The following is a 14,156-nucleotide window of genomic DNA, read 5'->3' as shown; positions in this document are numbered from 1 at the left end:
TACTCCCTCTTTTGCCCCTTTCCTGAATTCCATGTGTAGAAAGCTCTTATCTGTACCAATGTGTGTACTCTGGTCTAGCCAGATTTGTAAGGGAGAACTAGGTCATGGTAGTGGGGGTGGGGTTCTGGAATATTCAGGAAATAGAGGAATGATGTGTGTTTTGTCAGTGCTATACTCTACCCTAGTTGAATCGTCCCTTCCTTGTAACCCTTCTGTGAGGGCATATCCAATTGTCTACAGATGGACTTTGGGTCTCCACTCCAACTCCCCTCATTCACATCGATATAATTGTTTTGTATCTTTTGATACCTCGTACCTGACCCTGAAACCTCATGATCACACAGACTGGTGTGCTTCTTCCATGTGGGCTCATTTGCTTCCCTGATATATGGCTGCTTGTTTAACTTCAAGCCTTTAAGACCCCAGACACTACATTTTTTGATAGTCAGGCACCATCCACTTTCTTCACCACATTTGCTTATACCCCATTTTGTCTTCGGCGGGAGTATCGGGAAGGTGAGTATCACAGAGTGCCAGGTTGGATTCTAAACAGTGCTATTTTTGCAGATGTGAGATGGTATCTCATTAGTTTTGATTTGTACCTCTCTAATCAACGTTGATTGTGGGTTGGTCATTTGAATGTACACTTTGGTGAATACCTGCTCGTGTCCTTTGCCCATATTTTAAATGGGTTTTTGTTGTTATTCTTTTTATTGTTGAGTAGTTAATTATTTCTATATATTTTAGAGCAAAACCCCTGATCACATATGAGGGGGTATCAGAAAGTTCATGGGGAAATTCAAGTATCTTGTAGCTGTAGTTTTCCATGAACTTTTTGAAGCCTTCTGCTCTTATTCCTGAATAATTCCCTTCCCCCAATTCTAGAGGTTCTGTCTTTGATCTTTTGATAAAGTATTTTAATCCATTTTTGTGGTATAGTGTTTACGCTGTGGGTTGTGAACCAGAGGTCAGCAGTTTGAAACCATCACCTGCTTCTTGGGAGAAAGACAGGGTTTTCTATTCTCAGGAAGAGTTGTAGTCTTGGAAACTCACAGGGCCAGTGCTACTCCGTACTGCAGGGTTGCTATCAGTCAATATTGTACTCAATGGCAGTGATGTGGTGTTTGGTTTGAGGACAGGTGTGAGTTGATCAGCATTCACAAGATGTTCAGTAACATAGAACATTGTGTAATTTGGACTTTGTGCACCTACCATGTTAAAACCTATGGGAGCCTAATATCTGGAGCTGCTGGTAGAAGCCAGAGACACAGGCAGAGAGGCAGCAGTGGCAAGCAGAGAGGGTGAAGGCCGGAGCTAGCACACTCAGTTCTTCCATCTCTTCAACCCACCAAAACAGCAGCAGCCTGGCAACAGTTTCGTCTCCTGCCATCGCCCACCTCCCCATTTGACAATGTCCAAGAGCCTGCAGCCAGAGCCCTATCTTCTGCCTCATCTGCCTGTATCCAGCAGCGCTGCCAGGATCGCAATTTGCCATCTTGAGAACAATGGAGAAAAATAATCTATGAAACGAGAGCTGATTTCCCTCTCCAATCTACCCCTAAAGAACAACCTCCACAGCAAAACCTTTTGAGAACAGAGAGGGGCATGTTTTCAGATGTTCCCCAAATGTACGTTAGTGACACATACCTGTGTTTAATCTATTGGAGATTCCAGTTATCTAATCTGCCCTCTCTTATTTGTGACATGTAGTTATGTTTGAAAATCTATATCTAAATAATATATGACCCGTGATTTTGTTGATATGTTATCTCCTTTATAGTTTGACCTCTAACATATAGGTCTTTGGTCCAGTTTGATACATTCATTTTTATATATAGTAGGAACTGAACTGACTGCCATCCAGGTGATTCCAACTCACAGTGACCCTATATGACCAAGTATAACTGCTCCTTAGGGTTTCTCAGACAGTAGATCTTCACAGTAGCAGACAGACAGGTAGACTCATCTTTTTCTTGCAGAGTGACTGGTGGGTTTGAAAATCAGATCGTGTGGTTAGCCTCCCAGTGTATAACCCACTGTGTCTCAGGACTAAATGGAGGAATTATTTTGGGATTCTCAATTCTATTCAGTTCATCTCTGTGCTTGTCATTGAACCAGTACCAGGCTGTTTTGATTACTGTGGCTGTACAGTATGTTTTTAGATCAGAGTGTATGAAGTCTTATCCTTTTTTTTCATCCTCTTCAATATTGCTTTGGCTATTCAAGGCTGCTTTCCTTTCTATATAAAGTTGATGATTGGTTTTTATATTCACGAAAGACTGTTGTTGGAATTTAGATATTGCATCAGAATTGCAGTATATCTATAGAACACCAGATAATGAGATTTTTATAATGTTAAGTGATCCAACCCTTGAACATGGAATATTTAGTTTCTTGCAGTAGTGTTTAATAGTTTTCATTGTCTGCAGCTTTTATATTTCTGGTTAGACTTATTTCTAGGTATTTTATAATTTTAAGGGCCACTTTAAATCATTTTATTTTTGTGATTCCTTTCCAGGACTTGTCTTAATGTCATGGAATCCAAGGGATTTTCGTGTATTGGTATCACATGCTGCCATTTTGCAGAATCTTTTTCTATAACATTAGGTAACTTCCTCTTTGAACTCCTAGGAAGGTCTGTGTATTGTAATTATTGCTATTATCATTGAATTGGTGCCAACTCATGATGACTTAATGTACAACAGGGTGAAACGCCACCCAGGTCTATGAATGGAATCATGTAATCTGTGAATAGAGACAGTTTTAATTTATTTTTTCCAATTTAGATAATCTTTATTTCCCTTTCTTGATTTATTACTCTCAGAGTGCCAGCAGAATATTGAATAAAAATGATGATAATGGGCATTCTTGTCTTGTTCTTGTTCTTAATGGGAAGGTCCTCAGCAGTCAGTGATGGTCCAATGAGCGTTTGGTTTTGCAAAGATGCCCTTAATTATGTTGAGGAATTTCTCTCCTATAGCTATATTGCTGAAAGGAAATTTTGTTTGTTTGTTTTTTTAATAGTCAGGGAAGTGCATTGAATGTCAACAAATTATTTTTCCTATATCCATTGTGAGGGTCATGTGGTTCTTTTACTCTGTTTTATTTCTGTGATGAATTGCATCGATGGACTTTCTAATGTTGAGCCTGCCTTGCATTCCTTATATGAATTCCAACTTAACCTGATGTATGGTTTTCTTAATATGTTGTTGAATTGTTGACTAGAACTTTCTTGAGAGTTTTCAGTCTCTGTTCATGAGGCAGATTGGTTGTCATTTTCTTTTTTTTATTCCTCCCCTGCTTTGGTATCAGCGTGATCTTGGCATCATTGAAGGAGTTGGGGAGTTTTCTTTTCTTTTATGTTTTCAAGAGCTTAGGTAGAATTGGGGCCAACTGTTCTCTGAATGTTTGGTAATATTTTCCAATGAAAACAGCTGGGCTGAGGTTTTGTGTTGAGATTGTTGGGGATTTTCCAATAACATTCTCAATTTCTAATTTTATTGTAGATAGTTTTATATTCTCCACCCCTGTTTGTGCTTGTTCAACTATGTAGTGTGTTTCTAAAAATCTATTTCTTATAGGTTTTCATATGTGTTGCAATGTATTTTTCCATAGTGTCTTTTTTTAAATCTCTTTTGTTAGTCTTGTTAGGATCTGTTTAATGTCTCCAGTTTCTTTGGGTTATTTTTATATTTGCCTTTGTCAATTTGGCTAGTGCTTTGTCCCTTTTATTGATCCTTTATATTGCCTCCTTTCCTTGGTGCTCTTTTAATTGGATGCTGCTTTCTAATACTGTTCTTTGTGTGTGACGATGCTGCTGCTTGGTGTGAGTTCTTTTCTCACCCAGGAGGGTGTGATAGGTTGCATACACACGGGAATCTTGAATGTATTCCCCTGTAAGATTGCGTGGAGGAGTGTGAGCAGGACCGTACTTCGTTTGGACATTCCAGGTGTCACGTGGTTTTGAGTTTTCCACAGTTGTGATGGAATCATCTGGCATGGGCTGTAATTGTGACCCTGGAGAGCAGGAGGAGTTATCTTTTCAGACCCAGGTATATAGTACACTTCTAATGGATGGGACAGGCCTATTGCTTAGTGATGGGTTGATGTCCTGGTGACAAAGATGTGCTGGTGATATCCTAGAATGCTCAGACCGTCTGAGCAAACACATATAGCATGGAACCAGTATATAGTAAGCAGGTTGCTAAGGAGACCTCACTTCATGGGTTGAACATGCCTGATGGACTCAGTAGGGTGGGATGAGTGAGTGATAAGTTGGGAGAGCCACCTGGGCACCTATTCTCACAGGCCAGGGTTCTCAGAGGGCTTGGGCTAGGCAAAAGGAGCAGCAGACCTATCTTAGGAATGTTTTGTTTTATGAGCCAAAAGGGAAGGTGATCGATGGATCTCCAAGGTCCTCCATTGCAAGGGAAAGGCATGTGGGAATGAAGGGCTTGTCTCTGGGGCACCTTTCAGCCCAGTCTGGGAGAGAAGTAGGAGGGTTGACACGTGCATCGAGCTGTAGCTGGGTGGCTTAGAACACTTCCCTACATAGGTGAGGGGGACACACTCAGTCTCACTGCCAAGGAGTTGGGATCTACTCTTAATATCTCCATAGGACCAGAGTAAAACTCCCTTGTGATCTCTTCTTAATATCTCCGTAGAACCAAAGTAAAACTGTCCTTGTAGATTTCTGAGGCAGTTAATCTTTATGGGGCACAAAACCTCATCTTTCTTCCATGGAATGGCCAGTGGTTTAAAGTGCTGACGGCGTGCTTAGCAGCCCCATGCGTAACTCACTCCACCATGAGGGTTCTGTGATCATGGGGGTGAGGGTGTTAAATGAGAGTGAAAGTAAGATGAGCAGGAGGCTTCTCAAGGGGAGAAGGTCTGGTTATTACTCTGCTTTATCGCTATTCAGGAAAACCCTGGTAATGCAGGGATTAAAGTACTTGGCTGCTAACCAGATATTGGTGGTTTGAACCTTCCTCTTCCTCTGTTGGAGAAAGTTGTAGTTAACAGCGATAAACATTTGCAGCCTTGGATGAGCCCACCAAGTCCTTGAATGGACTTGTTTGGCTAGTGCTGTTGATGTGCTTGGCTTTGACTTGGAGGGATCCCACTCTGGTGGTCAGGTGACCAACATGCTAGCAGTTAGAGGACCTGGAGCAGGCAGTGCCAGGGGTGGAGAGGAGCTGGGGGGAGGAAAGGATAAGGGAAAAGACAGCAGCACCAATTTTCTGTTCACTATGTTCAAAACAGAAATCACCAGATCAATACAAAAGAAAACATAATGTAAGCCACTAGCCAAAGAAGGTCTTTGCTTTTTCTCCTGTTACCTGTTTCCTCTTCTTTTTTCTCTTCTAGCCTGAGGCATGGCAATGGTTTACACACCGTTTCTTCCTGAAAGGAAGGGGAATAGAGACAGAGTTTTCAGTGTTCTGGAAAACCAATTTTTCTATGGGCTCTGCAGCACACTTCCCACTAATTGTTTAGCATATTCAGAATCTCTGTGAGCATTTATGGTCCAGGGATATCTGAATACATTCTGAGAGGAAGATGGGAATGATATCATCTCCCAAATGTCCTCTGACCTCTAAAATACCTGCAACGATACCGCCTTGTGTTGAAACAGGTTAGAAATGGTGTATATATGATGTCTCTCTCTGTGCCCAACACACAGTAACTAACATTCCAAAACAGAAGGCTTTATTATTTTAAAATCACTTTTGTGCAGTTCATATCACAGTGCATCCTCACAATAAGCCGATTGTGAGAGCTTCGCTCCTCTTCCCAGTGTAGCTGGAATAAGGAAGCTAAGATTAAGCAGCTGAAGTGACGGTCTTTTCACAAGAAAAGAGTAATAAAGTGATACAATTTTGGTGTCCGGTTCTGCCTTTTCCTATAACCTTCTGTTCTGGATCACGGGGGCATGCCACTCCGTGGGGCTTTGATGTCTACGGCAGCCCTGGCCCATCAAGTGCCAAGGAAGACCCCAGAGCCCTCTAGAATCAGCTCCATGGCTGACAACTTTTTCTTGAAAATCTTCAGGTTCAAGAGTGGCAGGTACTGCTGGTATTCGTAGACAGGTCCAGAACAACTGGACTCAAGGGCTTCTGGAAGGTGTGTTAGAAGGCCCAGTTCCTTGTCTTTGGCCCTGGGAGCAGCATCCCCCTCTGGTCAGGATTTCTGTCTTCCTCATTCAGTGGCTCTGCTCCTTTGTTTTAATAGACGGCCCCATGTGTGGGAGTAGGAACATACCACCCGTTTTTTCGCTTTCTTTTTATGCTCTGGGGTTATTGCTGAGATATTTTATCTCTAACAGGCCACAGGGGTTGTAATTACTTTTTTGTATCTTTATAAATCACACAGATTCTCCCCCAAAGGCATTTTGAATAAGGCTTTTAAGAGCCATAACAGAAATGGCCTCCCACCCCTCTTATTTCCACTGTTTCCTCAGACTGTTTCTCCTTCTGCAGCTTGTGCCTGCTGAAGGTCCCTGGTGCTTAAGACCTACCTGATGGACTCCTTTGTCAGCAATCAAGGGGGCTCCACCTCTGTACCCCAAACATCTGTAATCAAAACACAGTTAATTGCAGGGCAAATACAATGCAGCAGCAGAGGGGCTTTTAACAATCAATTAGCATGTGATTCAAGAGGAAGAATGGAGGAGAGAGAATTCTGTTGTCAATTTGGGTAGCAGGTTGCTCATGACCTAGGTGGCCACTGTAACGGGAGCATATTTAATCTGAAGTATAGAATGTTTCCTCTGAGTTGGCATTGACAAGACGGCAGTCAGTCTGTTTGCTTGTTTTTGTTGGTCAAAAGAGGTGGGCAGGCTCTGGGAAGGAGGGGGTTGAATGAACCCCACCATTCCAGATCCCTCAGGGCCTTTTGTCTTTCTCACCTCCAATCCTCTCCATACCCTGTGCCTGGCTCAGGTTTCTCTGCTGCTGTGTCAGGCCATGTCTCCCTCATCACGCTACTTCCACTCCAGCTCTGGAAAGCAGTCTCCTTTCACCTGTTGATTTGGGAGACTGAGTAGTGGGGAGCAGAGCATGTCTTCCACTCCTTTACCACGAGAGTCACATCATAGATGTCATCATTTCATGGCTTTGCTAAAGGACAATTATGTGAACAGAAGCATTTCAGACACCTATCTCTGGGAAGCGCTTCAATGAGGTCCCATTCTGTGTACTGTACAGAAAGGACACTGAACATTTTAAAGTGAAGACCAGTGCTCCAGGCTGGTAGTTTTCCCTCATCCCAGACAGCAGTCTCTATTTCCATGTTTTCATCTTCATAGGAAGCAAGACAGGAGTCCCACTGGCACTGTGCCTCAGTGCTTGGCTGCCGCCTGAAAGGGTGACAGTTGGTTGGCATTACCTTTGTCAATGACTTTTTTTATAGACAAGTATAGTGCAGCAACTAAGCACACGGAACTCATATACCTGAGTAGAGAGCCTAGCATGGTCACTTACTAACTATGTGGCCTTGCCAATTGGTGATATTGAATATTCTTGTCATCTTCTGGTGGTAAAATGGGTATATGGCACCACGTTTTTATAGGGCTGTGAAAAAATGAGGCATGCACCCAAACTATCTAGTCAATCCCAATGTAATGGAGCAGGGAAGGATTGCCCCTGGGGGTTTTGGAGCCTAAATCATTGTATGGAAGTAAAAAGACTCCCTTTTCTCTCATGCAGTGGCTGGTGGTTTCGAACTGCTGACCTTGTGGTTAGCAGCCCAACATGTTACTACTGTGAGAGGGCTTCACAAAGTTTGCAGAAAAATAGGAATGAAAAATAATGGAGTTCTCCCAAGAACTTTTTGAATATTCCTGATAATTATGGTACTTGGCCAGAGAAGTAAATATGTTTTATAAGGATTTCTTGAAGGACAAGAATAGTTTTGATTTTTAGTTTCATAGTTGGATGTTACCCTTTTAAGTAATTACTTTGAAGTCTGCCTTAGTATCAAAAGGCAGGGGTGTTGCTTTGTTTTTCTTCACATTGTGAGCAAGTTTTCCAGTATATTAAAACAACACAACACAACACAACATAAAGCAGACTATCGCTTCTCCATTGCTTTGTGGTGCCACTGTTTTCATAGATCAAGATCCCCAGTTATTCAGGATTCTTTTTCTGAGCGATCTTTTCTATTCCTGTGTTTTCTGGGTCAGGAACACACTGCTTTTAGGATTATGCATTACTGTCTGGTAGGATTTGTGTTTGATATCTTGCAACTCTGTTTCTTCCTGGATCCTCGGGTCATTTTCCTGTCCAGCTGAACTGAAATGTGCCTGTAATGGGTGTTTGTAAGACCTTCAGAAACTGCCCTTGACCAAAGTATCCTTAGCACAGTTTCTTCCACTATTTTAGCTTATCAACCTTTAGGTTCAAGAATATTGAGGTGTCTTTTGTACTTCTGTAAGTTGTTAAGAATAGTATTAGGTACAATTAACACAGATTTTTTTAAGGATGAAAAAAATATCACCCTATACAACTTCACCACTTCTTAAATGAAAAGCATTTGAATGATTTTGGAACGTGGCTGTATGGTTTCACTCTTATTTTGGACTCGTATTATTGAGGAAAGTCTACATCATTGTCATGAGCTAAAACCATGCAAACCAGCCAACAAATAATCAAAAGAGTAAATTACTAAGCAGGTAGATTAATAGCAAGAGCAAGAAAAAGGAAACCGATTCATTCTTCAGAACCAATAAAGAATTCTAAATTAATTAGAATGAACCCAAGTTCCCTAAAGAATGCACTATTGACAAAGGCTATTTCTTGCCTCTTTTCTCACCTCTGATTACGTCACCAAGAGAGAACAAACGGCAGGGCTACAGCCTATACATCTTCAAATCCATTTGGTTCTTCCCTTTCTCCCAGAAGCGGTAGTCACTCGGGGCTTTGGAGATGTCCACAGCCTAGACTTCTCAATACGGAGACCCCACCCTTATCTTCCTCCCTCGTGCGTGGATTCAGTCAGTTCTTCACTATCCGCGGCGGTACTCTAGAAGCAGGTTCACAAGGAGGCCACTCTGACCTCGCACCGAGCAGAGGCTGGGCAGGGGAAATGTAACCAGCCACTGGGTGAGTGTGGTTGGGGCCTGGCCATGCCTCGGGTCCCCAGGAGGATGTATGGAACCAGGGAGAACCTCACCTTTCTGATTGTCAGCCACCAGTGTGAGTGCCTGTGCTGATTCTGAGCAGGTACAGTGTTCTCTCTCCTTTCTGGTCACTTCTCTATCCTTTCCTCCGGAGCTCAGGGTTCCAGGTTGACCATATGGTCCCTGTGCCTTTGTTGTAGGTGGTATGTGTCATGTGTCCGCCTAGTTTGCCAGCTTGCCCAACAGAAGGTCCCAGCACCAGGATTCTGGTTGACAGGAAAGCATGGGCAATGTGTGCAGCACTCAGAGGTCATCATTTAGAAGAGTGATTCATACATTCCTGCAACACTACTTAATGAGGGAAGTGTGGCATGTGTGTGTGTGTGAGAGAGAGAGAATTTATTACTTATCTGAAATCTGTTTCTGCATAATATTTTTAAGAGAAGAATCCTTTCGCCTTTTGCTTAACATCCAGGGTGTTTGTTCTATGGATAGTTTGGGCAGTAATCAACACTAACATGTTTAATATTTGCATGTATCTGTATGTCTCCTTGATGATATGTTAATTCCATACCTACTTTAGTATCACCTACCATGAGCATAGTATGACATCTGAGAGGTGAATAAACCAAATGTTTACGGCATCAAACACTTAGGTAAGTCCATAAGTGTAGATTCTTTGACTCAACTGGCTTGTTTCAAATTTTAACTCTGTCGTTTATCAATGCTCAGTTGCCTTCATTTCCTTCTCTGGAAAAAATGCTGACACAGTATTTGTGAAAATTCAGTGGAGGTACAAGACGGGATGTAGTCTTTATATTTGCCTTTCAGTAAAATATCCTTAACAAAGCATTTGACATTTCAACCATTTTTCTTCATCCAGTTCAGTGTCTGTAACCATGCTTACCATGTTCTCAAGCATCAGCACTATCTACTTCCAGTTTTCCTTACTCTAAACAGAAACTAGGTGTCCTTTAAGCAATACTTTTTCCTCCCCCCTTCCTTCTCACGGTACCTATGTATTTCCCTACTTCTGTCATTTCATATAAATACAATCACACAACACGTGCCCTTTTGTGTCTGACCTATTTCCAGTAGTCTTCTAGAGCACAGCATGGATTAGAAATGAAAGGGGAGGGAGGGGAAAAAAAAAAGAGGACCTGATGCAAGGGGCTTAAGTGGAGAGCAAATGCTTTGAGAATGATTGGGGCAGGGAATGTATGGATGTGCTTTATACAATTGATGTATGTATATGTATGAACTGTGATAAGAATTGTATGAGCCCCTAATAAATTGTTAAAATTAAAAAAAAAAGAAATGCATTTCTCTTTATGGATGAGTTATAGTCCATTGTATGTATGCATGTAGCACATTTGTTTATCTAATCTTATCTCTTGGATGCGTTAGCTCTTTATACCTTTTAGCTATTCAGATAAGTCTGCAAGGGACATTAGTGTACAAGATTCTGATTAAGTCCTTCCTTTCGGGTGTTTGGTAGTGCCATTGCTGGGTCACATGGTAGCTCTACAGCTGACTTAGGGAATCGCTGCCAAACTGCGTCCCATAGCGGCTGAACCATTTTGCTCCCAGCCACAGTGGATGCGGGTCCCAGCCTGTCCACATCCTGGCCAACATCTGAAGCTTACGTAGACTAGCCATCCTGATGGGGACGCACACACTCTCTGCAGTGCACAGTTGCATTTTACTAATGCTTTCAGTCCCATCTGGACAAAATGTACATCTTCCTTGAAAAAAATGTTTATTCCAAGCCTTCGCCCATTTTGGCTTTTTTTTTCCTTTTTCTTTCTTTGGATTATGTTGTTTTTCTTTTTGCTGTTGAGCCTGAGATATTCTCATCACTGTGTAATTATTAATTACCAGTATAAGGAGTGTCTCGATTGTAAGCTCTTTAAATTTAAATGCAGAAGTAGCCTAAAGTAGTTTCAAATTTTGAAAATCTCGAGTGTGTTACAAATATTATATTTGAGATGTCAATATTGTGTCTTTCTCTGAGAGCCCATTCCATTTAGCTTGGAAACACATAAAGGGATCTCCTTACATTAAGTTGGCTATTGGACTCTCAGTGGATGACCCTCATACATTTTCATGTGATCCATGTTATATCTTATAAAATATTCAAATAATATAGTCTCCTGCTTTCCCAGTTCACCGTCTGTACCTTTCTACCCTCTACATCTTCAGCTCAAAATAATGATCTTTTACTTTTATGGCAAATGCAGTTCCCTATGTTTAAAAGCCACACACATAGATACACACACACAGCAAGTAAACAATACAAGCATAAATGCTTAGAGGGCTCCATTCATTTTACAGATAGCTGGAGGTTTCTTTCTCTTGAGTCTACCTCCCGAGACTAGCACACACACACACACACACACATGTATGAGTATCTATCTATCCATCTATCTATCTATCTATCTATCTATCATCTATCTATCTATCTATCTATCTATCTATCCATCTATATCTATCATGTATCTATCAATCTATCAATCTATCTATCTATCTATCTATCTATCTATATCAGGGCCACATGCATGCATAGCTTCACATGAGAAAATGGTAAATAGCACTTTGAGATGCCTTAATAACCTGTTTAAAGCTATAGTTATTTTGCATCATTGCAGCCCAAGTCAGTATAAATGTCACTCCTCAACAATTTCCTTCTTGTGAAGGAATATAAAGGCAGGATTTGAGAATTATCAACTAAGCACTATAACCTTTCAAAGAAATAAGATCATGATAGAAGTAGATTTAAAATCTCTATGATCACCAGGAAAGGAAGAAATATCTCCCCAGAAATATCTCTAGTTAATTTTGGAGAGCTTTGTGGCATGCTCTGTGTCGGAATAGAGATACAGTGAGCAAGAAATTGGACCCCGTAGATTTCATCAATTAAGTAACACCTCTAGCATCTGATAAGTACTCTTAGTGTCAGCTATAACCCCATGTTCTATCAGGTCTTTTTACCCTCTTTCAAAAGAATCACATAGCCTTTGGGTCCATTTTCATCATGTGATTAGTGCAATTTGATTGCTCTGTTTTTAACTTGGTATGTCTGAAGTGCCATTGAACTCAGCTTTCCATATCTCTAGTGGAAGAATGTTGATGTGGCGAGAAGAGGTCAGGGGATAATGTAGAAGCGAGACTGGTGTGCAGATTGGAGAGGAACCGAGTCACTTATTCTTTTTTCTCCCGCTTCTTCCACCAATGGCAAGGGGTGGTCTGTTGTCTTGGAGAGCTCTCGTCACCTTTGACTGCTTCTACATTTGATGGAGTGTCAGGGATCTCGTTACATTTGCTGTCTTTAAGTAATCTCCAACAGCGCCACGGCCCTCCTCCCCCATTCTTTCCTATTCCAGTTTGTGTTTGTTTTTTAATTATAGAATATTGGCACACTGATTAACACCATGCTAATTTAGAAAGAAGCTTGACGGTCTGCACCACCTCCTCCACCCTTGGCTCTGTGTTTTAGGAGTAACCACATGTACAAATCAATAAATTCAATTACTAGTATAAATAACCAAACCCAGGAAGCGCTCTGGAGTCTCCGGATGCAGAGGTTGAGGAAGCCCTCGCAGAATAGAGTCAGCTACTTCTGATATCTTACAATTGTTACCTAAATGGAGAGCAACACAAGGAACATGCAGAATGCAAACTGCACACGGTGCGGGGAGAGTGCATGGCCACTAATCTTCTCTGACATTCACTTTCCCTCATGTGCACAGGGGGTGACCAGGTCCACCAATGCTAGATGCTGGGGATACATGTCAGGTGCCATACATTGGAAGCTTTCTGTGGATACACGCATATGAGAAATTAAATCTGTTTGGCTGATCACACACTGAGTGCTCATCTCTTCAGAAGCACATCATCGCTCTCTGCCACACCACCCACCATGGGGTTTGGTAGCTGGGGACAGTGGGGTAGTTTTCTGCATTTTTAACAAGGAAACCCAAACCAAAACAAAATCCTAACCCTAAGAGTTTTCCCATCTGTGTTGTGCTTTGTCTCTCTCTGCGCATCATGCTCCCAAGTTTCCAGAGCATCTGCTATTCCCATTGAGAAAACCATGAGCTGATGTGTGTTCTGCAAAGATCTGTGGCTCATGCCGGCCAGTTCTGTACATTTTAATGGCTCACAGCTTGGGCTCGACCAATCACAAAGGTGTATGAGGGGGTTTCAAAGAATTCACATAAAAAATGGAATTAACAGCTAGTGGAAATTCCCCCATGAACTTTCTGAATGAAGCCTTCTGGTTCTTCTGTAGCCCTCGACCTCTGAGATCACACCACACTGAGCCAATTCTTCCATCACATAAAGAAGGAGTTTGGTCTTGCTAGCCCATTGACTCATCGACTCCCAGAATATATAGTATATCATCAATATTAGAGTTGTGTAACTTGAGAAGCCATGGTGGTATAGTGGTTACAAGTTGGGCTGTGACCCGCATGGTCAGCAGTTCGAAACCACCAGCTGCAGCGATTGAAAGATGGGCCCGTCTATTCCCATAAAGAGTCTCAGAAATCCACAGGAAGGTCACTATGAGTTTTATCGACTCGCTGATAGTGAGTTTGGTTTTGGTTTGGAACATAGTGAATGACTTACATAAATTAATCCAGTAAGGACTGGCATTATAACATGATGTTATTAAAAAAAAAAGAGGTTGTGTTTCTTTTAACCAGATTAAGATCAGAACCAGTAAGTAGACTTTCTAAACCTCTGCAGTACAAGTTGCTGTAAGAAAAATGGGGGATGGAGGGAGACCTCCATTATCATGGGCTATTAGCCATGTAGTATAATTGCTTTTTATTTGGCATCTGATATACTAGAGCATAATTTATTGAGAAGACAAATTATGAAAAAAAATTTGCTCATCTTAATTTCAAAGATTGTGGAAGTAGCTGGAATCATGTCCAAAGAGGGAGCTCTTTCTCAACAAAACATGAGGGATCTGTATAGAATCAAGCAAATGGAGATGTCGACATGAAGTCAACAGACTACTGACAAGAAACTA

At 41.6% G+C, this 14,156-nt stretch overlaps 1 protein-coding gene across 2 annotated transcripts in view; it reads left to right on the top strand.

Moving 5' to 3' along the window:
• The window catches only part of NTM (neurotrimin), a 577,270-nt gene that overhangs the window by 85,154 nt on the left and 477,960 nt on the right, over positions 1-14,156 (top strand). The gene's annotated exons all lie outside the window — the stretch shown is intronic.

This window comes from Tenrec ecaudatus, chromosome 12, assembly GCF_050624435.1.
Source record: "Tenrec ecaudatus isolate mTenEca1 chromosome 12, mTenEca1.hap1, whole genome shotgun sequence".
Lineage (NCBI taxonomy): Eukaryota > Metazoa > Chordata > Mammalia > Afrosoricida > Tenrecidae > Tenrec > Tenrec ecaudatus.
The sequence above is the reverse complement of the archived record's forward strand: the minus strand, read 5'-3'. Positions and strand labels throughout refer to the sequence as shown.